The 26,920-nt window shown below is 32.0% G+C and overlaps 1 pseudogene; it reads left to right on the top strand.

The window, feature by feature from the left end:
- LOC110012419 lies at positions 495–26,213 on the top strand (annotated as a pseudogene).

Raw genomic sequence — 26,920 nt, 5'->3', positions numbered from 1 at the left:
CACAAAAAACACAAGTGCACATTGTAAGGGTTGTCCGCGATATACGAATGTAAGAACATGTAGATAAAATTGTTAAAAAAATAGATCACCTTGCAGAACTCCTTCCAAGTTGAGTCAAGCGCTGTGACTAAACGTAGCCTGGTGTTGCAGATAACATCCCGGCGGGCAATCAGTTTTCCAAAAACATCGTGCCTCTCGCATAGGAACTTGACGACGTACTTTCCCCAACCAAGATTAATCTTCACAGCGTGAAATTTGTGGACCGCGTCCAACGCATCAGTTATCGCGAAGGTGTTCTCATGGTCGGGGTGAAAACGACCTTTCTTGGTATGGTTCAGAAGTTTAGTAATAAACGTTGACTCCACGTCCTTTGTCCATTTCGAACAATAGAACATGTAGCGCTGGTAGTAGAACCCGTCTAGCCACATCATTCGATATAGAAAAAGTATGTTGGGGGGTGTACAAAAGTAGAAAAAGGATGTTGCAAATCAGAAATGAAAAATGCAGTCACATTTATAGGCTTTGCTGGGGATTATGACTTGATGTTTTGGCCAATGAATGGAGAGAACTGTACAATTGTCAGTGTGGCCAAGTGAAAACCCCCCCAATAATTAAACTGTCATGTCGCATTATATTAAGTTAGATGGGAGTAATTAATCGCAAAGTGTGGCAGTGGTGTAGGAAATGACAAGCATTAGTAGTAAATGCATATGCAGCAGATGTATAAACTAGTGCAGGCCGCCGACATTTTGAACATTTCTCATCAAATTTATTCACATCTGCAGCTCCACAATTAATGCTTAAAGTGATGGCACAATAAATGAAGTAGTTGGTGGATAGGTTGTTGGATGAATGAATGCACTACACAATTTGAATGAGGGATACTGGAATATTCGGACTGGATGCAAAAAGTACAGGTGCAGATGTTTTAATACATATGATGATAAGTAATGCAAACCTCACCATACAATGGAATACCCCAGTTCTAGTCGCAAAGTGAAGTGTTTTAATTGTGCAGTGTACTCATAAGGCCCAAGTTATATTTAATAACAATGGAAAACATAACAATATTGAGAACATGTGGAATTTCATACATATACAGTGTGGAAGAAATAGTTTAATAAAAATTAGACCGTACGATTGATGAGAACTTACTTGTAGACTACAGTGCAAGTGACATTAAAAATTGCACAAAGTAAAGTGTAGATGAAGTGCCTGAGCTAACAAAAAATTATACACAGTCGGAGTGATTAAGAAAGGTTAGATATTCAACGCAATAGAAACAGTTATTAGCCAAGCAATGATTAAGACGATCAAATAATTTATTAATGTACGACGCCGCGTCTCCTCCGCTTGTAGGCGATCATTCAAACGTTTCATCCAGCTTTCATACTCGGAGATACGATTCAATGGTCCGGGGATGATCTCTTTTGACCTGCGGCACATGGGGGTGTCCACCCATTGGAATGTGCCGCAGTAGTGACCCTGATTATAAAGAATCGTACGTTGGGCACATATATAGATGTATTACATAAGGGATGGGCAACAGTGCAGGATGGATCCATACACGTTGAGAATAGCATATACGAATTATCCAGCGATCATTGTATGCACATGAGTAAATTTGTACTGAAATAACGAACCTCGTTACCAGGGCACCCGCGAAATCTTCGACTTGGATTTAGGGTAGTCCACGAGGTGCGTAAGACAATATCCCTACCACAACGGCAAAAACAAACAATAGAATCGGTTAACGCAGAAGAACGGTACCTACTATCGGTTCTACCTTCGGAATCGCTACTACTGAAATGGTTTTTGCAACGAGGGGTAACCATCATAAATGCCCTAGATAGTAACAGTTAAGGGATGCAACGTGAGGACATTAGGAACCACAGGGTAAGCTAAACATCATATATGTGTAATATGTATTTATAAGTACTGTAGTTAGTAACGTCGACGCACAGGACCATTGGACAGTAGTCAGAGTAAGGAAAGCATACAGTATGATGTAAATGCAATAACGCATTTCACAAAAGACAGTGCAGGTACCAGGTGTATGACAAATTTTTGACAAAGAGCAAAGCTTTTAACCACGAAAAAATTACACCTAGCAGAGGGTAGAAAGTATCGTTTGCGTTCAGTGTAGTAGTAGGTGAGCTATAACAAAATTGACACAACAAATTTCAAATCAGAACTACGGACATGAAGGCGGGTAAACGAAATGAATAAAGAGTTTCAATTACCTTTGGGGATATGTTCGGAAAGGGTTAGGAAGCCACGAAAGTGCCTGCCTGCAAGAAGGGAATACGGAATTTAGAAAAACCCTAAAAATCGAGATAAGGAGTCGGGTAAAGATTACAACCGGTACACATATCACATTCATGTTTGTGGAAAATCTTTGGATAACGGTTAACTTACCGAGAATACGGTGGTTGAAATCGTCGATTAGAACGGTTAGGAGGAAGGCTCCCCTTTCGCGGCCGAACGATGTCAAAGCAGAAATTGGGGAAAGAGAGGGAAGGGAAAAGACGAAGAGGGAGGGTGGGGGTATTGGGAGACAACTGCGTTCTGTAATTTCTTAAATTGAAGGGGGCAAAAAGGTAACAGAAATAATAATGGGTGGAATTAATACATGCAGGTAAACATAATTGTGAGGATACAATCTGCATTTTTATCTGAGTATGTAAACGGCTAAGCACTCCATCCCATCTGACACATTCCGAAATTAATCCCAAGGGAATAAGTAGTGCAAAAAAGTAAACAGAGCCAAAGTATACTCTTGGATGTATAGCTGCATATTATAGTTAAAGGATAAGAATAATTTTCAAGTAACACTATAAGTACACTTACTAATTAACCCGAGTGAATGTGGTTATAGGCATAGCTTGTTAGAAGTTGTAGTTGAAACTTGAAAAATCAATGTACAGAATAAGTGATAAATGTAGATAGATTCTATTAATCAATTTATTCAATTGATTTTTTTTCCAGCAGAACTCGTTCCCAGAAGAATATCCTGATCTTCCTCTGTGTGTGTATTATGTATTAAGGGAAATTGAGTTCAAGAAAAATTCTCAAGTCAATTAAAAAAATACAAAACAAATTTCAAAACTTCTCAATTCAACATAAACCCATGACAGAGTTAAATAAGTAAAATAAAGAAAAGTGCACAATCATCATTTGATCCGAAGATTACTTGATTCACTTAATTAGAAATCGAACAAGGAGTCAGATGGATGTGATTCTCACATAAAACACCAACATCTCAGGATAGAAATGTAGATTAGACAGATACATTTAGTTAGAGGGTTTTTCCTTTTCTTCTTTAATAAAAGATAATTAGAAAAACAAAAGCTACCTTTTGGCAAAGATTTCGTATAACTGAAACTTTTCTCACCCACTGCCTTGCTCCTATTCAGACTAAGGAGTCAAAGTATGCTTAAATAGAAAATCTTTCGCATGTGAATCAGTCAAATAGTTCGTTTTTCAACATATTTCAGCAAAAAAATAAATAAATATTTCGATGAGAAGAATATAAGGATGTTTAATCAAGCATTTCAATAAACACCTTGAAAGCATTCAAATTTTTTGTAGCACCCTATCGCTACTAGCTATATTTTAATCAATTTGCACACGTAATCCCAACGTCATAATAAGCATAATCAACCAATAACATTATATATATATATATATATATATACATATCAAACACCATGAGGTGATCCGTTACAAGTAATCCCCACCCTTTTAGATTCTCTTTATACAAACAAAATGTGTTTGTATTCTAACCAACAATGAGGAGAAAACTGCGTACTGCCCCGAGCTGACTGAATATAGTGTTTGGACCTAGCCTTTGAGGGACAGACACCTCAAAGTCTATTCCTGAAAAAAATGTAAGCAGAGGAGTGAGCCTACCGCTCAATAAGTAAATAACCAGCCCTATCTATACATGTATTTCAAAATATAGCCCAAACAAGATAAGTAGGCAACATACATTGAATATAATCAATTTAATTCCAACATAACTAACTCACAGTAAAACAATCAATTAAACTCCTCTTTTTCCTAGTTTGCTTACCAGAAGGTGATATTGTGTTTTTCCCATCAACTTAATCTCACCATTATATGAGTTCAAGTGAATCCCTTTGACAGTCGGCTCATCAATCTCATTTCGCATCATAGCTATTTTCATTCATTTTTTTCTCATATCGCATCATAGTTCTTTTTATTTCATTTTGCCCTACAGGCTTTTCAACAACATCAAGGGGTATTCACATCAAAATTATATTCAATTTCCACCACTTCCTCATTTTAATATATCACCATTCTTATAAGCAACTAGTAACATAAAATCATATATTGATATATTCTCATTTTCAGACACCCACATCAGACACCCACAACACATCATACGACAAATATAATATTTCAATGTAATTCTCTTATTTCACATACATCATACGACAAATATAATATTTGAATATAATATCGTCAATCAAATTAAATCATCTACCACTGATATATTTTTAGATAAATCAGCTTTAGCATGAACCACAGATTTATATAGCATTAATACCACAAATAAAGGGGACATATATAGATAATACCAATTATTTACTTACCTCGACCTTATAACACTTTTATTCCAATCGATAATTGACAGTCCTTTCACTTTATCCCCGTATCCTATAATGAGTTACACATACAGTTAATATATCGAAAATATCGTAATTTCTTTTAAATAGAATATTAAATATTATTCGCACAATTTTAATTCTTAAACAAATCATTTCTACTTAAATATAAATCTTCGCTCTAGTTCTTATCAATAATTAGACACCCTAGTCTTCATAAAAATACTTATAATTTATCATTTAATTTGTAGGGATTCATTTAACCAAACTCTTTATATATTTATAATTATAGTTTTTAATAACATTTCTAAATTAGGTTTTTCCTCTTTAATAACATAATATTTCTTAAATATAATTTTTGGAATATTTCTATGAATTTTCTATCAATTCATCGCTACTATATAATTTAATTAAACAACAATACGCAGAATTACGTATTTTGGTTAATAATTCTAGTGGAATTATATAAATTAATTATAGTATATTTAAATTTAATAAATTTAATAATACATTAACCAACTATACAATTTCTATATCTGATTTGGTATTCAATTCGACACTAATTTAAATAGTCAAATTTGTAAAATTTTTCGATTAAACATTTAATTAAATAGTAGAAATTGCATTTAGTAAACACACTAAATAAATAATAATTTTAATACATCAATTACTCACCTATATTAATCTGGATTAACTATCGTGAAAGAAATCGCCTCTGCTGATTGTAAACTGAAGGAAGGAAAGATTTGTTTTTCTTTTTTGACCTCTTGCACCTTTGTTATATATAATATATATGTAGTATGTATACACAAATTTAAGTTGGGCACTTGCCCAACTATTACATGTATATGTATAAAAATTGGGGACACGTGCCCAACTACCATCATCCAACAATTTATGCTACTTTCATATATATGAATATATATATACACTTAATTTAGTTTAAACTTTTCTCACAATACCCCTTACGTCATTCTTAAATTTTTTTAATTAATATAATTTGCTCTCAATTGTTATAACGAACTCCTATTTAACTCATTTAAGTTTTATTATATTCCAAATATGACCTATAAGTTATTTACTAATTAACTAAGTTTTATAAAAATTTACCAATTAATCCTACCATTGTGTACGTGTTATAATTTTTGGGGTGTCATATTTCTTCTAGAAATTGTAAAAAAAATTATATGTTACGCCGCTAGCGAGAGAGAGAGAGTTAGAGATTGTTTTCTTTTTTCTTTTCTCCTTCCCGCCGTGAGAGAGAGAGTTATAGGAGAGAGAGGGTTCAAGTTGAGAGTTAGAGGAGAGAGAGAGGGGTTCTCAAATTATTTTAAGTCATTCATGAGTCAAATTAGTTAACTCTCAATATATATATATATATATATTGATATAATTTATTGTATATAAATTAAATAAATATTAAATATATTAGTTATTAGCCATATTGTTGAAGTTGTATTGGATAATTCAACAGTACTTTATTTCTTTGCTTAATATATAGTATTTATTTGATAATAATAGTAGTCAAGTAAAGAATGAAAAGAAAGGGGAGTATGAACTCCTAAAAAATTTAGATCAACTAAATAAATGGACAACCTAGAGTAAATCATAGCTTAATTTACAATTTTGGAAGATTTGATTTTTGGAAAACTAAGCAGGTGATAAAACTACTGAAGAATCTATTGGTCTTGATAATAAAGAAAAAGTAATAAAACTTTTGGATGCCATGGATATAAGGTATTATCAAGAAGAATATAAATTTCTACATATAGGTTTTGTTCAAATAGCCTTTAAGCCTCTAACATTAGAAGGTTTACCAGAAAGCTTTTTAACTGCCCTAAGAGATGCCAGGAATTTAGACTCGAAGAAATCTCAAATAAGAATAATACAATTTAGTCTGGCTCATGGACCAGTATTTTTTAATGTTTACCGAAATCTACAATTATCAATGTCTGATGTGAATATACTCAATGCATTAATATTAAATGTTAAAATCCATGGATATAATTATGCACCTGGTCAGAATTAATATGTATATGTTATAGAATATACTATAAACTTCTCCAGACACTTAATCCTAATTGTAGGACACAAGATAATAAATCTCTTGAACAAACATTATTCTTTGAAACAAACTTACAAAATTCAAGGATCAATACTAGGAGACAAATAAAATGGAACGAAGTAGAGTTTCCAGAACATTAGGTAATTGAAAAGAAAGTCCCCATTAGAAGTAATACTGAGAGTATGTATACAAATATTCTACAAAATCCAGAAGGAAATGTCATAATAGACTTTGTTAATCAATCAAAATATTTAAGAAGCAATTCTTCAAGATATTCTAATATGTCTTATATATCACCAATAAAGGTAATAACCCCATCCAGAGCATCCACATCCCAAATTAGAGAAGAAAATTAATTTAAATAACTCAAATTATGATAAGATCGAAGAAATAAGAATACAACCAAATAATATGGTTAAAGGTATCTATAAGGATTCTAAACTAAATGAAGAATTAACTTCAAAAATAGATTTTTGTTTATAAATGAATACACCTGATATAATTGCCTATGAAATAGAAATTCTATTTGAAAATTATACAAACATATTTGATTTTAGTCCTGGATCCCTGGCTAGGAAAGAAATTAAGGGAGAATTTTTTAAAAAAGATGGGAACCGTTTAGGAAATGGTTTTTTAAAAATTTCGCACTTGAGAAACAAAATGAAATTTCAAATGAATTCTATAAGGAATTAGCCATATGGAATAAGAAAGTTACCTTTGTTCCTTGGTTTATAACCAAATATTCAAAATAATATTTAAATGTATAAGAGAGAAAATATTTTATAGAGAATAGAAAAATCCTAAATAACGTTTTTCCCCCTCAACAGCCTTTCAAAATGAATTCCAATGAAATAAAAATTAATTTTAAAGCATTTTCGAAATTAATCGAATATGATACTTTAATAGTTACAATAACACAAATAAAATTTAAAACTCTAAAATTAAATACTCTAAATAATGACGTAGATCCTCAGGATTATAAAGATGAATTCATAGAGGAAATTAACAAATTAGAAAACTTCGCTAGGAAGCCAATGCAAACAAAATTCTATTATCCTAAACCAACACCCTAAGATGTTCTTTATGAAGAACAAGAGATAATTGACCAAAATAGTTATAATAAAAAATAAATTTATGAATGGAACATTGATGGGTTTACAGAAAGACAAATTTATAATACTATATATAGAATGATGATGTATAGTACTATCTGTAAAGGAAATAATAATTCCGATAAAGCTATTGCTAAAATAATCATAGTAGGATTCACTGGCTAATTAAAAGGATGGTGGGATAATTATCTCAGCCAAGCAGATAAAGATGAAATATTAAATACAGTAAAAATTGAAACTAATATCTGAGAAGGGAAAGTTGTTTATACATTAGCTATAAACATTGTCGAATATTTTACAGGTAGATGGTCAGATAATAGTGAAAATATTCGAACACTATTACAAAATCTAAAATCTAAGACGTTAACTTTATTTAGATAGTATAAAGACTTATTCCTTAGTGGAGTTATGCAACTCCCAGAGTCAAATGATGCTCATTGGAAGTCTAACTTCATAGATGGCCTCCCTTACCTTTTTGCAGAAAGTGTTAGAAATGTCCTGAGAAAAGGAGACTTGCACATTAATTATAGTCAATATACTTATGGAAGTTAATTGAAACCTACATCCAGGAAGGATTAAATTTATGCAATGAAATTAGACTAAATAGACAAATTAAAAGATAAAATTTAACATAGAAAAACCAATTAGGACAATTTTGTACTCAGTTTGGGATGGAAATGAAATCATCCGATAGATAAAAAATCTCTAGGAATAGAACTTCGGGATTTAAGGAAAAGAGGTATAAAAAGACAAAATTTAGAAAAGAAATAAAGAAAGAAAAAGACTTAGCTAGAAAAAATGAATGGAAAGCTAAAAATATTACCACAAAGAAAATAAGAAGATGCTATATCATCTTGCAAATAGATGCAGAAATAAATAAGCTAGAAGATTGAAAAAGAAAATAAAAAATACTCAATGTAATATTTTCTGAAAAAGAAGAATTCTCTAAATCAGAAGAATCTGAAGACCAAAGTGAACTTAAAAATATTGAAGAAAATTTTGAATACTCATCAACCACTTCTGAATCTGAAGAAGAAGAACCTTCTTGTTCATGTAGGCTGGAGGAAAATTCACATCAAGAATTTTATGAATTAATGACAAAATTTAAAGAAATGGGAAAAATAAATGTTCTCACTGATAATTATATTATCGAATTACTTAGAGAAATAAAAGATCCTGAAGTTAGGGATATCATTCTGAGTAAAATTGATAATAATAATAAAGCCTCCACATCTGAGTCTAACCCAGTTTTATGATTTAACTATTAATGAACCCTTTGAACCATATACAATAACTGAAGTCAAGAAATTGCTTAATGAAAAGCATACTATTAGAGATAATCCCTCTACTCTAGAATACCTAAAACTAGAAGTAGAAAAATTAAAAGAAGAGATAAAAAATATTAGAAAATACAATCAGTCTCTTACTAATAGAGTTGAAATGTTTGAAATTAGCAAGAATAATGAAATGGGAGAAGAAAAATATGAGGAGGATTTTCTATCCACTTTGGAGATAGTCACTAGTAAAAAAATAAAATGTTAAAATTGATCTTTTAATAAATAACAATTTTTTTAGAAAAATATTTACTGCTCTTATTGACAATGGAGCAGATATTAATTGTGTTAAAGAAGGTCTTATACCAACTAGGTATTTTGAAAGAACGACCCACTCTTTATCATCTGCCAACGGCCAAAAACTGAATATAATTTCAAAAGCTTACATATATAATAATGAAAACTTATTCCGACAAGCTTCCTGTTAATAAAAGATTTAACAAATGAAATTATTCTTGGAACACCTTTCCTTAAAAAGATTTTTTCGATAAAAAATATTAATGAAAAAGGTATAATAGGAACCTTTAATAATGAAATAATAAAATTTGAATTCATCACCCAACCAATAGACAGAGTTATAAATGAAATAAAAGATTTAATAATATCTAAGACCAACCAAATATGCTTTATTAAGAAAGAAATAAATTCATTACAAATAAATGAACTACTTAAAAATCCTAAATTACAAGGAAAGATTAAAATGATTCAAAATAAATTTGAACTAGAAATATGTGATGAACATCCCAATGCATTTTGGCATAGGAAAAAATATATTGTTAGCCTTCCCATGAAAGTGAATTTTCATAAGTAAATATCCCTACTAAGGCAAGACCTTGCCAAATGAATACTGAATATTGAGAATTATGTAAAGATGAGATTAAATTCCTAATTGAGAAAAGCCTAATTAGGTATTGCTTTTTATGTTAATAAGCATGCAGAAAAGGAAAGAGGAAAACCCAAGCTTGTGATAAATTATAAATTTCTTAATAAAATCTTAAAATGGATAAGATATTCGATCCCTAATAAAAAGAATCTATTAGCAATATTACATAGGGTAATAATTTTCTCAAAATTTGATTTAAAATCAGGATATTGACAAATTTAAATAAATAAATCAGATAGGTACAAAACGGCATTCATAGTCCCATTTGGACATTATGAGTGGAATGTTATGCCATTCGGATTAAAAAATGCACCTTCAGAATTTCAAAATATTATGAATGATATTTTTAATCAATTCTCTAATTTTTTATTATCGTTTATATTGATGATAACTTAGTCTTCTCAAACAGTATAGAAGACCATTTTAAGCATTTAGAAATGTTTAAAAACTTAGTTATTCGAAATATTTTGGTTTTATCAAAATTAAAAATAAGTATCTTTTTAGATTTTTGGGACATCATATTGAAAAAAGGGATATTATACCCATCAATAAGAGTATTAAATTTGCAGATAAATTTCCTGATACAATCATTGATAAAACGCAATTACAGAGATTTTTAGTCAGTTTAAATTATATAGCCCCATACTATAAGAATCTTGCTCAAGACACAGCAATACTATATGACAGACTTAAAAAGAATCCATCAGAATGGACTAATGAACATACAAAACCACTTAAATTAATTAAACAGGAGGTAAAATTATTACCATGTCTAACTCTTGCTAATTCAAATTGGAAGAGAATAGAAACAGATGCCTCTGATATTAGATTTGGAGGAATACTAAAACAAATTGATGAAAATAAGCAAGAATACTTCGTTAGATTCCATTTGGAAAAATGAAAAACAGCCCAAAGAAATTATGCTACAGTTGCTAAAGAAGTTCTTCCATTGTTAAATGTGTGTTGAAATTTCAAGATGATTTACTATTTACCATTAGGACAGATTGTTCTGCTGCTAATATATTTAATAAAGATTTTAAACATGATATTTCTAGACAAATATTTGCTAGAGGGCAAGCACATCTTGCCCCATTTAATTTTTCTATTGAGCATATTAAAGGAGAGACAAATAATCTCCCTAATTTCCTATCAAGAGAATGTATTGATAGAAATAAATCCTGATGAATTTGGAAAAGAAATATTTAGAGGGATGAATATTTCCTCTAAAATTCCAAATCTTTGGATGGAAGAATTAGTCATAGGGGAAAGATTTTTTATGAATGGAATACATTGGCCTATTTATCAATTCAAATATTGGGATGAACCAATTGAATATAAGACAAGATTGAAAAGAAGCAAAAAATAATCAGGAAGCGAATTGACAAACTCAAGGAGATTCTTTCTGGCATTCTCATACAATATCCAGATGCAGACGTCACTGCAGAAAATCATATTAAACAACTTTAGATAGAAAATTTGCTATACCATCAGCAAATTGTTGGTTATTATGCTAGCTAATTAATTATCTTTATTTTTCAGGAATGCTCCCCCAATGGGAAAGATGAAGGAATTCCTCCTCTAATCAAAGACGAGGTAGATTTCTAGCAGGCGATATTGTTAGACATGGAATTAGGACATTACTGAGGGAAAATATTTCCAAAATTGAAAAATATAATAACATCCCTGAAGAAGAAAATGAACTCTTCAAACAGTTCCTTGAATTAAAGAAGGAACACAAAAAATTAACAACTGATGAATCATCATCCTTAGCATCTTACGCAAAATATTGCAAGAGGATGAAGATGAATTAATTAATTATAAGTGCAATGAACATCATGAGGTAATTATACTTCTTGAAAATGATGATTTAAGATGGGAAAATGATCCATGGTATTTAATAAAAAGGTACCTTAATGTTGCATCTTTTACCACAGGGTCACACAAACCTAGGGCACATTATGAATGTATCCTTAAGGCAACCCAGAGTGTTGAAATTAATCACACATTCTCCAGTAATGGGAAGCAGTTTAATTATTCAAAAGCAGTAATCAAAAAATTCAGCACTGCTGTAGAAAGGGGGATTAATCCATTAGGAGAAAAAGAATATTTTCACCCAGAATCAAAAAATACAATAAAATTCAATTATTGAGACTATGTTGAAGCATTTAATAAAGCTTTTCTTTATGAAAATTATAAGATAAAGCATACACGGTTTTTTAAAATTTGTCCACTAGTCTTCTAGCAAGAAATACCAAATTGGGTATTTCAGTGGTGGATAAGTATTGGTCCATCGATATCTATTCTTCCTGAAATTTCTAGGAATACTATACGGAATGGCTAAATTATTCGCCAAAAATAATCCAAGCTGAAAAAATCGAGAAGATGGATTGAAAGAATGGCTTCTCTTTATTTCTTTATGAAATTCTCTACTCCATGGATCTGAAAATGGCTACCAAAAGTAGGAATTACCCTACAAAAGCTCCCATACATTAAAAGAAGATATTGTTCAAAATTTTGGAACAGGTTGATGCAAATTGATCCCGAGACCAAGAAATACTATGGTCAAGAAATCTTTAACGAGATGGAAGAAAAATTGCAAGAATATAAAATTCTTGCAGAGAAAGAAGAGAATCAGGCACCGAATTCTTTTGAAGATATTTCCCAGAGGATCCTGAATAAGAAATGAGTGATCATGAAATATCAAATGATTGAGGAATACCTCAAGCAAATGCAAAATAATCTCAAAAAGAATCTTTCGGGAATTACCTCTCCTATGAAAACTTCAAGCAAAAATGGAGAAAATAAATTTTCTTGTCTCGCTGGAGAATCTCAGAATCCATTGGAGGAATTCTTTCAAGAGGTATTTCTTGATAATTTATTCAAAGGAATCCAAGAAACCTTGAAGGGCAAATCAAAGATGGAAATTTCAGAATCCTCTGAAGATAAAGAATACCGTAAGAAATTAGGATCGGAATCAGATAAAAGCAGCTTCTCCAAACTGATGAAAAAATAAAGTGACAGCAAAGGAAGTCAAGAGATTTGACCAAATCACACGTGTCAACAATGAAGTGACACTTGGCAGATGAAAGCCATGCGTACGTGAAAAAATCGTTTCAAGTCCAGACCATTTGGTTATAACTATAACCCCTCCCCCTTTTATTCGCAGGCCCTTAGCAATCTTTATGTGTTAAAGCAGAGGCACTTGTAATTTGTTTCTTTAGTTATATAAAAAGTTTGATTTGGCATAAGAAGGGATACAGACTACTTGTAAGTTCCCTTATTTTTCTTTCTGCACTTGTTACCTTCATTCTTGCTTCTGTCATGATTAGCCTAATGCAAGGCCAAATTATTGCTGCTGAATTATTCAACTACAATGGAGATAGCATGGCTATATAAATGTAAAAAAAAAAAGTATTTTTCATTACTGATGAAAATAAGGAGAAATTAAAAAAACATAAGGAAAAGACACTCTGGGTCGTTGATTTAAATTATAGGTATGAACAAAATCGGCCTTGCCATCGCTGCCCGATTTTGCCGTTCTTTGGCATCATTTTTGGGTTTTAGTATGGTATTTTTTGACAAAAATTCATACCTATTAGTTTAAATCGATATAAAAGGTTTTCAATTTAGTCTTCTCTTATATAATTCGATTCTCTTTATATTTGTCATAATAAAAAATATTATTTTGCTGCATTCCATCTGCATGGTCGGTTTTCTCTACCGCCTACATAATCGGATTTATTTTTATTTATTCTTATGCATTCCGTCTACATGGCTGATTTTTCATATCGCCTTATGGTCGGATTTAAATTTTCTTTTGAGATTTTCGATCTTCCATGACCTTCGGTCATGGCTATATGGTATCATATAATTAATAAAATTAAAATACATATATATAAAAAAAATTCAATTTTTCGATTCAGTTCGATTCAATACGTCTGTAAAAAAAATCAATTTGAAAATTAATTTTTTTCCAAAAAGAACGAAACTTAAATCGAATTTTTCAGTTTGATTTTTTATTCGAATAGAATTTTTGATTTGGTTCTATTCGGTAGGTTTAATCGAATTATGAACACCCCTAATGGTCACTGGTGAGAGGAAGAATGAGTTGACAAGAGAGAAAACGTTAAGGCAAGGGAGAAGAAGAGAGGGGTGGTCGCTAGTGAGAGATAACATTAAGAGGAACGAGTGTTTTTTATTAAAATAAAAAAAATTAATAAAAGATTTACTTTTAGTTTATGGTAATTAATTAAAATTAAATAATACATTATATGATACAAATATATAAATATATTATCATGTCATATAAAAATTTTCAACTTAATTATTATTTTCATAAATAAAAAAATTCTTATTATTGTGTTTTACTATTTTCATAAATAAAAAAAATTCCTATTTACAACATCAGAGACGGAATTTTCTGTGGCTAAATTAAAAATAAATTAGCTAAGGAAATGTAGACGGAAATTAGCTAAGTGTCTGCCATCCTGATTTTTGAAGCAATCATTTAATAGTGGCAGAGACGAAATCTAAAATGAACGAGTTACTATCCCAAAAATAGAGTATTCCTATCTGTTTCCCTATTGCCAGAATACATTTAGCCTTCAGGTCCTGCAAAGCGTATAAAGAAGTGAGAAAAAGGAAACTGATAGGTAATGTTCGACACAATTGAGACACAAAAAGAAAGTTGTATTTGAAGCTGGGAATAAGAAGGACATTTCTGACTGTTAGATTAGGTGATAGCTTTATGTTTCCTTACCGAGTTGCAAGTGTTATACGTTTGTATGGGAAGTGAATGGGAACAAAAGTGTTTAGATTGGTAAGAGAATAGAACATCACATGTCCACACATATGGCTTGTGGCTTAGTGTCTACTATCCAAGTCCTAGGATGCGATTTGTTTAAATCACTATTTTGCAATACCATACCTGACATTTCATCCATTTTTGCAAAGTGAACTTGTACTGGATCCTGTGCCACTTTATTCTGCAGGATCTTCAAAGCCTCCATTAGATGAGAGACTAAATCACCACCTGTTGCACCCATTATATGAAGTTTTTGTCTCTTGTATTCCTTTTGTGCTCCAAAGTTCTCACCTTCGTTGCAGCATTATCACCAACTTGTGCATATTCTAGATTGACTTGCCTTTGCCTTTCCAGTTTCAAAACAATAGAGTAGGCTTTGTTTACATTTAGAAGCGGGACTCGCCATCTTGTTGTTACTAGGGAACATGTAATGCGGAAATCAAAATATGTTGATATGCAGAGACCATCAATACGATGGCTCTGATACCATGTTAGAATCAATGAGCGAACTCATGGAGAATTCTGTATGCAGGGTTGGATGCATAATGTTAATAATCTGGAGAGTAAAATTTTGTATCTTGCATTGATTGAGTTGAGTTGAAGACTCATTTAAATAGGTACAGAAGGAAAACGAAGAAGCAGAAGAAGAAGAAATTGACTGAGAAACTAACAGATTCCTAACTTGGTATGTCAGCTGCCAAGTGTAAAGAGTAAAGCAATGACATCATCAGGCGTACTAATAAAAATGCTAACCATCTTATAACAAAAATGGAAAAATTGCATAAAAACACCACCTATGTTTTCAAAATTTAGCTAAAAACTCTCTGTGCTAAAAGAATAGGCAAAAAACACCCTGTGTTTTCCGAAATGTTGCATACTCTCCCATTCAATTAGGTAAACCCTAACGACGTTAAATTTTTGCTAAATTGATCGTTATACCCTTCTTATAACAATTATTGATCTTTAAATATAAAAGATAAACGATCCAGATCTTAAGTAATTTAAATATATATTTTATTTATATATATTTATATGGCATTATATACAACGTATATAGTATTTCTCCTAAATCTTCTCTCTAAGATTCCGGCGTCGTCTGAAAGAATTTCTTGTCATGGCTTATACCATTCGAATCTTCTCCCTAAGGCAAACATCCATACTATCAATTTGAATTTTTATTGACCAGAGAGAGTGGGCTCCGAGCATGATTGTCAAAGCTTCTTAGCTTCGATTTGTCGCCGTTCAAATGAATTCCAACTTCGGACCACCACCACTAGACTCGCTTCGACCTGAAGATTTGAATGGGACCAAACTTGCTCATTTTCATCAAGTTTTTGCTGAGATCCAAAAATTTTAAATTATTGGACGAATGGACGAATCGCCACTATGAAGTTCTTGCCGTTGATTCACCGCCGTATGAACAAATCACGGACCGAGACTATCACCCTTCTACTCCTCTCGTCCAGACGATTCCAATGAGGCCAAGCTTGTCCATTTTCATCACCATCGGCGACTCGTCGACGAGTGAGAAAATGACGGAAAGAAGAAAGATAAACAAAAATTAAGTAAAAAATAAAAAATATTAAATGTTTAATTTAAATATATATTAAAAATTTAAATATAATATTTTATATAAGTTAAAAAAGTTGATATAATTTTGAAGTATTTTTATATTTATTTAGTGTATTTTATAAATAAACATTAAAATATATTTTAAATTAAATAATAATTTAGTAAAAGTATTTAATTTAATAATATTTAAAAATAATAAAAATTTATTAAATATTTGATTTGAATATATAAATAGTTTTAATATAATATTTTATATAAGTTAAAAAAATTGATATAGTTTTTAAGTACTTTTATATTTATTTAGTATACTTTATAAATAAATACTAAAAATATATTTAAATTAAATAATAATTTAATTTAATTAATAATATATAATATTATAAGTGATTTTTATTTATATTCAAACAAAAGGGACAAATTGGATATTTGCCTACTTAAAACCCTATTATTGTGTAGTATATTTGTGGGAGGATGTCAAGTTGTATATGTAGTGGAGGAGAAGGGTATTTAAACCATTGCACTATGAAAAAAGCTAAAATAGGGTAAAAAAGGCCCCTACTCTCATTTCCACCCCGTATACTGCACCTTACGTCAGTTTTGGGCGGAGAGGGTTTTTTTTGTAGGGTTTCAAAATTCACGGAATCTTTTATGACTATTTATTTAACACTAAATTTTGTGCAATTTTAGCATAATATAGGGGGTATTATGCAATTTTCCCTAACAAAAACATAAGAATTGAGAAACACGTCTTCAACGGCTATTGTAGTCTGATGGATGCTGAGATGACGCAGAACTTGCTAGGTTCTCTTCAGCTGTTAGAGCAGCAGCTTGAGGCAAAGTCCACAGACTGCAGGGCGAAGGAAGATCCCTCAGTTCCACCATAGAAGTTCCACTCTAGAGGGAGAACAGTAGTGCAGAAAGATGTTGAAAATTTGTTAATTCTATCTGTATTAAATGGTAATCCTGCGTATATGTTGTTTAAGGTTAAGTGAGTTAATTAGAGATATTGTGCTTCATCTCAGCTGGAACTTCTATCTTATTTCGGTGTTATATCTACGTGTATTGTATTTGACCACATATATAAATTATAATAGGCAAAATCTTTTTATTAGTCCCTTATTTATATTTTTCATTCCATTTTTGTCCAATTGTACGTTAATAGCTAGCGGTGGGTGCGGGTTTAGAGGTGTAAACGAGGCGGTGGGTGCGGGTTTAGAGGTGTAAACGAGTCGAATTCAGCCAAGCTCCAACTCAACAGGCTCAAAATATTTTGGTTGGAGCTCGAGCTTTTTTCTTTTTTTTTTTTTTTTAATTTTATCATTTAAAAAAGAATTATTTTAGAAGTTATGTTAGATTGACAAGTCCAAATTATTTTTAACAAAAATATTTACCTGATTTTCTTCGACTATTAGATAATTTTAAAAGCCAATAATTAATATAAAACAAAATATACTATGAATTTACTGATTTGTTGATTAAGCTTATTTTTGTATAGAGACTAGATATATAAATAAAATAGCTTATTTTATCATTAGCTAAATTTAAAATATGTGATATTACTTAATAATTATAATATATGGTTAAATATATATAAAAAATCTAAAAATAAAAAATATAAATAAAATAAAAAATTTGAGAAAAGCTCGCGAGCTGAACAACGTATTTTGGGTTCGAGCTCAAACTCGTTAGAATCTTGGGCTTGAACTCTTTAGAAGCTATAACTCAAAATTCAAGCTTGAGTCGAGCTCAAAATCGAGCCGGCTCTCGAAGCTTGCGAGCCGACTCTACTCGTGTGCCAACCCTAAGAGGGTCAGGTGTTTCGGGTTTTTCTGGTTGGGTACCCGACTTTGTTGGGTAGTATATTTGATGACCCGACACAAACCCGATAAATTAGGTACCTATTAAAGTCGGGTACTCGAAATCGGATACCCATTTTTTTTTTTTTGTTAATTTATATTTGAAGAAAATAGAAGCATCCAATACATATTTAAAAGCATGTATTTTTTTGGAAAATTTTATACTTATAAATTGTAATTTGTACGCATAATGTGACTTTATTATTAAAATATTATTCAATAATTTAATATAAATCAAGATATCAATTTATTAAGTTAAAAGATAATATAACATCACAATTAATTCAAACTAATAAACAAAATAATTCAATTCGTAATATCAATAACTTGATAAATTGATCAACCACTCATTTATCATTTTCTTTTTTACTTTATTATTTTGTTAGTAACAACAAATAACTATTTTCTATTTTATGTTTTTATTTTTCAATTAGATATCGGGTACTCGATTAACCCGATTAGGTATTTATCTCTACCTAATAACCGACACGATCTATTCAAAATTGGATTTGGATAAAATTGTAAACATTATAAAATTTATCCGATCCGATCTACCCGAACCCTTTCGGATTGGGTCGCGATCCGAACGCCCACCACTGTTAATTGCCCCTTATTTTCACTTTTCGTCCCTCATTTGTCAAATGAACTGTAACAGTCTCTCATCTTTTAAATAGATCTTATTATGGTTTTTCATTGTTAAATTTCAACGTAATTTAATGAAAATGGATGAAATATTCTACTAATGAAGAGTAAAATTGAAAAAGCTCGTGTACTTTAATAATTTGTCGATTATTAAAAACTATTGTGTATTTTAATAATGTTATTTTTTATAATAAAAAATAGAGATGTTACTAAAATGACAACCAAACATTCAGAAAAGAAAGAATATATATATATAATAAATATATTTTATGTCTTAAAATGCAAAATATACATAAAAAAGAATATGTATGAATCTCAATCAACATAAAAATGAATTTTCTTTTTCAAATTGAGAGTTTATAAGCTCTAAATATTTGTTTAGCTATTTATTTTAAAAAAAACTTATAAAATTTCAAAATAAAATGTTTTGAATTTTATAAGCTCTTTAAAAAAATTAGATTTTTTAACATTTTTTGTAACATATTATTATAAATTTTATAAAATTAATATATCGTAAAATAAAAGATCCCCTATGATATAATACGCACACTCTCCTCTCTCTCTTTCTCTCTCGCTCACAGACACACACATAGTAAGAATTAAAGAATTCTTTTGCTATTTAATTTTGCTAATATTAAAAAAATTATTTTATCATTTAATAATAAATTATTATAGTTAAATAAAAATAAAATTAGTATTGATATTATATTTATTAAAAAATATAATTCAAGACATTATAAATTATATGACTAAAAATAGTCATTGCATTAACAAAAACAAAGATTAATTATATATCTATATTAATATTCGACTAGTATGAATGGTCATATATATTTTTTATTCAAAAGTTTAAGTAATAATACGTTATTTTATCTTATTATAAAAAGATTATCTGTTAAATTATTATTTAAAATTAAACTAATGTGTATTATTTATAAAAATATTTACAAATATTTAAAATAAAATATGTTAAGAAATAACAACTTATTTGATTATAAATGCAACACACTCATCGCTTAATTGATGTATAATTTAGAAAAGTGATTAATTATAGAATAAATATGTTCGCAATACAGCAGGCAGTGTGTTCTCAGCAACATTTACATTCATAAACAGGTGCAGTTACACTGTGTGGCCGGGGATATTGTCTAACGCCGGCACCCCGCAACTTTCACCACAGGGTTTGCCCTCATTCCCATCGATTCATTTTCGATTTTTGTCCCCACCTCCTGGTCTGGCCGCATGTGGGAGGCCGGACCCTCTGTTCCCAAGACTCCACCATAGGGAAATTCACCTATGTAACCAGAGATTGCGGCTTCAGGGCCCTTGAGTTCGGCGGCAAAGGGGCGGCACCTCCAGCCACTTCTATGACATCAGTCTCGTGGACGGCTATAATCTGCCCATGCTGGTGTTGGAAAATGAAAGACTGTGCCGTGGAAAATCATTGTCTTGAAAGCGAAATTTCGGTACTACCATGGTGCAAATAGTATAAACCGATTGCTCCAAAAGGTTAACACAACTACAACTCTTTACACGCGCACTCATGGAAGAAAGTTTGGAACAACGAACAAAACAACACTCAAAAGAGAAGGAGAAAAGCAGAGGAAGAGAGCAGAGAAGAGGCTCTCGAATTTGGTATGTTGAAATGAAAGAAGCTTGAGCATATTTATAGATGCATAGCTTGGTTGCTAGAAATGCAGGGACTCTACACCAGCCACAAGTTACCAACAGATCTATCAAAACTAGAAGCAAAAAATTCGGGAACTATGAGACTAGGTCTCTTAGGAGTCCAAAAATATGAAAAATGAAGGATTTAAATATAATTTTTTGAAAAAATATATATAATCGAGAGTGCCCAGCCCCACCCGGACCGGGATAGGACGGGCGGGCGGGCGCCTGTGATGATTCTTCCAAAATCCACCTACCCACACTTCTCATTCCAAAGGTAGCAAGATGGTTTAATATATATAGGAGAAAAGTTGTTTATGTTTTCTATGTGGGACAAGGAAAGGTGCATTAGTCATTCCCAACAATCCCCCACAAATGGCTAGTGTAGAAGTAGAATATGATTTCTGAGTAAAGAAAAAAATATACTTAAGCATTAATATCTTTTGATTAAATTAATGCATAGTGAAGGGAGACAATCAATTTGGCTAACGATAGTGATATAACTCTTGAACGTTCGATAGCTGAAATTGAGACCCCCACAATCACCTAAGAATTCCTTAGTGTTCGTTGTTCCGTGATAAAGTTCCAAGCGCTATTAATGGCCATGCGCTTATATCTTGGGTACTAATGAGTGTTCCAGAAAGAACTTTCATTTTCCTTTCATAGAAGGCGACCCACCTCCACACTCATCCAAATAGCTTAATCAAGTCTATAGACTACTCAACAACTGAGCTATGAGGCTATCTTCCTGAACAAAGTTAGGGTTATCTGTCAAGTCCTTATTAGGACCACCCAAACACAGGGCTATGGATTTCTATGGTCATTACCATATTCCATCAATCAACGGGTTTTAGCCCCATTGCTCTCGAAGACTCAAAAATAATTCTCCTAGTAAGTCCTTTCATGAGAGGATCTGTCAAGTTTCTCTCGGACCTCACATAATCTAAGGAGATTATCCCATTCTTTAGAAGTTCTTTTACTGCTTCATGTCTGATCCAAATATATCTCCTTTTGCCATTATAAGCATAGTTCTTGACAATTCCAATAGCAGCTTGGGAGTCATAGTACAGAGGCACTGGCACAGTTGACCCCTCTAAGGGCATATCTCCCAATAAGTTTCTCAGGCACTCTGCTTCTGGACCTACCAATTCAAGAGCTATAAATTCAGATTCCATAGTAGAGCGAACTATACAAGTTTTTTTTTGCAGATTTTCAGGAAATAGCTCCCCCACACAAAGTAAAAATAAATCCACTAGTTGAGCTTACTTCATCATTATCAGTAACCCAATTTGCATCACAAAATCCTTCTAGCATTGCGGTAAAATTTATTAATGTGCCAACTCAAGTTTATAGTCCCCTTTAGATATCTCAATAGGCGATGTAGTGCTTTTCAGTATTCATTATTGGGATTATGGGTATACGACTTAGTCTCTCACAGCGTAAGCTATGTCAGGTCTAGTGTAGTTCATGAGAAACATGATGCTCCCTATGATTTTTGCATACTCATCTTGTGATACACTGCCACCTTTATTCTTTTTGAAACATACACTAGGGTTATAAGGTGTTTTGACTGGTATCTCATCTTGACCACCGAACTTGTCCAAGATTTTCTTTATGTAGTGTGACTGATAAAGAGAGAACCCATTTTCAATTTTTTCAATTTTAATGCATAAGATTACATTAGCTTCTCCTAAATCTTTCATGTCAAATTGTGTTGCTAAGAATCTTTTGGTTTCTCAATGATTTCTATGTTGCTGCCAAAGATCAACATATCATCGACATATAGGTATATAATAACACATTCTGTCCCAAACAATTTTGAGTATACACATGTATCTGATACATTGTATCCATTAGTTTTTAAAATATGATCAAACTTTTCATACCATTGTTTGGGTGCTTGTTTTAGTCCATATAGTGATTTTCTAAGTTTACAAACTTTATTTTCTTGGCTAGGTACCATAAATCCCTCGGGTTGTTCCGTATATATTTCTTCTTCCAAGTCACCATTTAGGAATGTTGTTTTTACATTCATTTGATGGATTATTAAGCCAAGAATAGCTTATAGTGCAACTAGAGTTCTAATGCTTTCAATCTTTATCACAGGTGAGTATGTGTTAAAATAGTCTATGCCTTTCTTTTATGTATAACCCACAACCACTAATCGTGCCATAAATTTGTCTATTGACCCATCTGATTTCATTTTTTTCTTGAAGACTCATTTGTATTTTATAGGCTTACTTCCTATAGGCAAATCCACTAAATCCCAAGTATAATTTAACATTATAGAGTCCAGTTCATTTCTAATGGTTTCCTTCCAGAAAATAGAGTCTATGGAGGTTTTTGCTTCCGTATATGTCTTAGGATCATCTTCAACTAGAAACATTGAAACAAAGTCTTCACTTAACTTTCCTTGGTATTTCGTTAGAAAGCAATTAGAAAGTCTGGTCGAAAACTACGTTCAATTTTTTATCTTTTACTTCTTCTAGGTTCATTCACTACAGAATTAGAGGAAGTTAACAAAGGTTTATTGCTTGAAGAGTAGCGTCCATTCTAGTAGTTTTAATCGAAGGAAAAACTAGTTCAAAAAATTCAGCACCTCTTGATTCACAAAGAGAGTTATCATTTAAACACATGAATCTATATGCGGCACTATTTTGGGCATATCCAATAAACACACAGTCAAAAGTTTTTAGGTCTTATGTTTGTTTTCTTAAATTTTGGCTATGCTACTTTAGATAGACAACCCCACACCTTAAGAAGTTCAAAGTTAGGAACAAACCCTTTGCATAATTCATAAGGGATTTTATTCAATTTTTTATGTGGGACACTATTAAGGATATACCATGCGATAAAGTTGCTTCCCCCCACATATTATCAGGCATACATGAGCTTAAAAGCATAGCATTCATCATTTCTTTTAGAGTTCTATTTTTTCGTTCGGCTATGCTATTTTGTTGAGGTGTATAAGGTGCAGACATTTCATGGATTATTCCATTAATCTCACAAAATTCTTTTAAGAGCTTAGTATTGTATTCTCCACCTCTATCAGATCTAAGTCTTTTAATCTTCTTATCTAATTGATTTTCAACTTCAGCCTTAAATTTCAAAAATATTTCAGCAGCCTCATCTTTTGATTTTAATAGATAAATCCTAGTGTATCTAGAAAAATCATCAACAAAGGAGATATAATATTTTTTTACCACCCTTGCTTAATGTGTTTTTGAAAGCAGCTAGATCTGAGTGAATTAATTCTAGCAATTCAGTACTTCTAGATGTGATGGGTTTAAAAGGTTTCTTTACGTATTTTGCCTCTACACAGACTCCACATTTAGAGCATCCATTTGTGTCAGAAAAATTTATAAGATTCATAGTTTTCAACCATTTAATAGAGGAATAATTCACATGTCATAATCTACCATGCCAAATATAAATGGATTCCATCAAATAAGAAGAACTTGAATAAATTTTATTAATAGCAGTGGAAATGGTGTTCACTAAGTATCCTTTTCCTACAAAGTTATTATTCCTAGTGATTATAACCTTATCAAATTCTAACACAATTTTCAAGCCAGCTTTATTCAATAAACTATCAAAAACTAGATTTCTACGTAAAGAAGACACATATAATACGTCATTCAAAGCAAGTGTTTTGCCAGAAGTAAGTTTAAGAAAGATCTTTCCTTTACCCAAGAATTCGGCAGTTGCAGAGTTTCCCATGAAGACACACTCGCCGTCTGTTGCGTCACTAAGTTCATGAAATAGGGCTTTGTTGGAGTAGAAATGCCTGGATGCACCAGTGTCTAGTACCCAGTCTTCTTTGTTCTCTACTAGGTTGGCTTCTACAACTACCTAAGCAATGATCATGTCATTTTCAGCTAGGTTGACTTGTGGAGTAGATTTAGTGGTTGGTTTTTGGTTTGCCTTCTATTGATCCTTTCTTTGGTAGCACTGATACGCTTTGTGTTCTAATTTCCTACAGCAGTAGCATGATTTTTTATTCTTTTGGATCTTGTTGTTAGGTCCCTTGAACGTCTTATGTTGATTGTTCTTTTGAAAAAATTTCCCTTTATTCTGGTGAAACCTATTTTCAGATCTAGCAGACTCAACAAGGTTAGCTTTAACTGAAAGAGAAGAGAGAGAAGCTTCCTTATCTTTTAGGCGATTTGCTTCGTCCATTCTCATATGGCTGATTAATTCTTGGAGGGTAAGATCCCTTTTCTTGTGCTTCAAGTGGTTTCAATATTCACTCCAAGTAGGAGGGAATCTTTCAAGTAGTACATTGGCTTGTAAAATCTCACACATTGTCATGCCCTCGCTTAATACTTTAGTCACTAGGTTCTCGTACTCATGGATGTGGCCCATTATAGGCTTCTCATCGACCATTTGAAATTGAAGCCATTTACCAACGACATACTTTTTCCTTCCACCGTCATCACTTCCGTATCTTGCCTCCATTCTAGTTTAGATTTCTTTGGCACTCCTATAGTTAACAAATAAATCTAACAGAAAATTATTCATATTATTAAGCAGGTGACCTCTCACCGTTTTATCGTCTCTGTCGTATTATATTTTTGCCTCATTCTCAGATTTTTGGGTCTTCCCTTCTGTGGGGATCGTTGCTGCAGTAATGGGAAGAGTGAAGATTTCTGCTGGAGTTTTCGGTGGATTCTAGAACACATAGTCCACGTCCAATTGTTCGAAAAATATGAACAATTTTTGTGACCTGTTTATAGATGGTCCCGTCAAGTGGCTCTAGCTTGGAGAGGTCGGGCAGTGTTTTAGCAATTGGAACAGCTATTATAACAAATTTTTGCTTTCAACTGTTGAAAAATGAAAGACTGTGCCGTGAAAAACCACTGCCTTGAAAGAGAAATTTGGGTACTACCATGGTGCAGATAGTATAAATCGATCGCTCCCCAAGGTTAACACAACTATAACTCTATTACACGCGCACTCGTGGAAGAAAACTTGAAACAACGAACAAAAAACACTTAGAAGAGGAGTGAAAGCAGAGGAAGAAAGTAGAGAAGAGGCTCTCGAATTTGGTGTGTTGAATGAAAGAAGCTTGAGCCTAACTATAGATGCATAGCTTGGTTGCTGAAAATGCAGGGACTCTACACCAGCCACAAGTTACCAACGAATCTATCAAAATTAGCAGCAAAAAATTCGGGACCTATGAGACTAGGTCTCTTAGGAGTCCAAAAATGTGAGAAATGATGAATTTAAATGTAATTTTTCCAAAAAATATATATAATCGCTCCTGTCCAGCCCAGCCCGAACTGGGAACTGGTGGTCCCACAGGGCGGGACAGGCGGAAATTGTTCGAACAAGGGTTGCATCGTCGACCTCAACTCCTCATGTCTGTCGGAGTTGCAGGTGTTGAACGCCGTTAGCACTAATGGCCGGGGCGGTGGAGGAGGAAGACCATGCATGGAGCGCCTGCGAGGCGTTCGGGGATCCCAATTATTGTTGCAGCGGCAAGTACGCAACACCGGATATTTGCAAGCTGAGCGCATACTCGGAGTTCTTCAAGACTGCGTGCCCGCACGCTTACAACTATGCTTACATGACGGCACCAACACGTTTACCTACGAGTCCGCGGACTACGTCGTCATTTTCTGCCCGACTCCTTCAGCGAGGTAACATTTATTGAAGTATGAATGAATTCAACGAAATTTGTGGAATTTTTAAGTAATGCAGGGGAAATTCTACTTCCAATTTGATTCCTTCAAATTGAACCAATAATACGATAAGTGTAATATATTTATTATGCGATTGGTGTATAATTTAGGAAATATTATCTATTACACAGTAAGTGTGATACACTTACTTTATGATTGATTTGGTTCAATCAAATTTGAGCCATAAAAATTTTCTGTAATGTAGTGGGGTCAGATCATATTCTGGTCGAATAATTTAGAGCAAAATATTTTTTTAGTCCCATAAAATAGACTAAAATTTATTTTAGTCCCAAAAAATATGATTTTGGCATTTTTAGTCACAAAATTATAACGCCTTTTTAGTCCCAAAACTACAATGCACGAGATTTTTTGAGACTAAAAATATCTAATTATAAATTTTATGAAACTAAAAATGATATTTTTTATAATTGTGGTAAAAAACAGGTTCTATCCTTATTTTATGGGACTAAAAATTTTTTTTACCCAATAATTTACTAATTCAACATAATTGAAAATGTACAAAATGTATCAGGGTTTATTTAATTAACAATACTTCAATTATTTTTACACCATAGATGGTCGGGGTCGTGAACAGCATTTTGGGTCCTAATCGTAGGAGTTCCATTATCAAAATATTCAAATATTGTGGTCGCAATTTTATTTTATTTT

Source organism: Sesamum indicum, linkage group LG8, assembly GCF_000512975.1.
Source record: "Sesamum indicum cultivar Zhongzhi No. 13 linkage group LG8, S_indicum_v1.0, whole genome shotgun sequence".
Taxonomy (NCBI): domain Eukaryota; kingdom Viridiplantae; phylum Streptophyta; class Magnoliopsida; order Lamiales; family Pedaliaceae; genus Sesamum; species Sesamum indicum.
The sequence above is the reverse complement of the archived record's forward strand: the minus strand, read 5'-3'. Positions and strand labels throughout refer to the sequence as shown.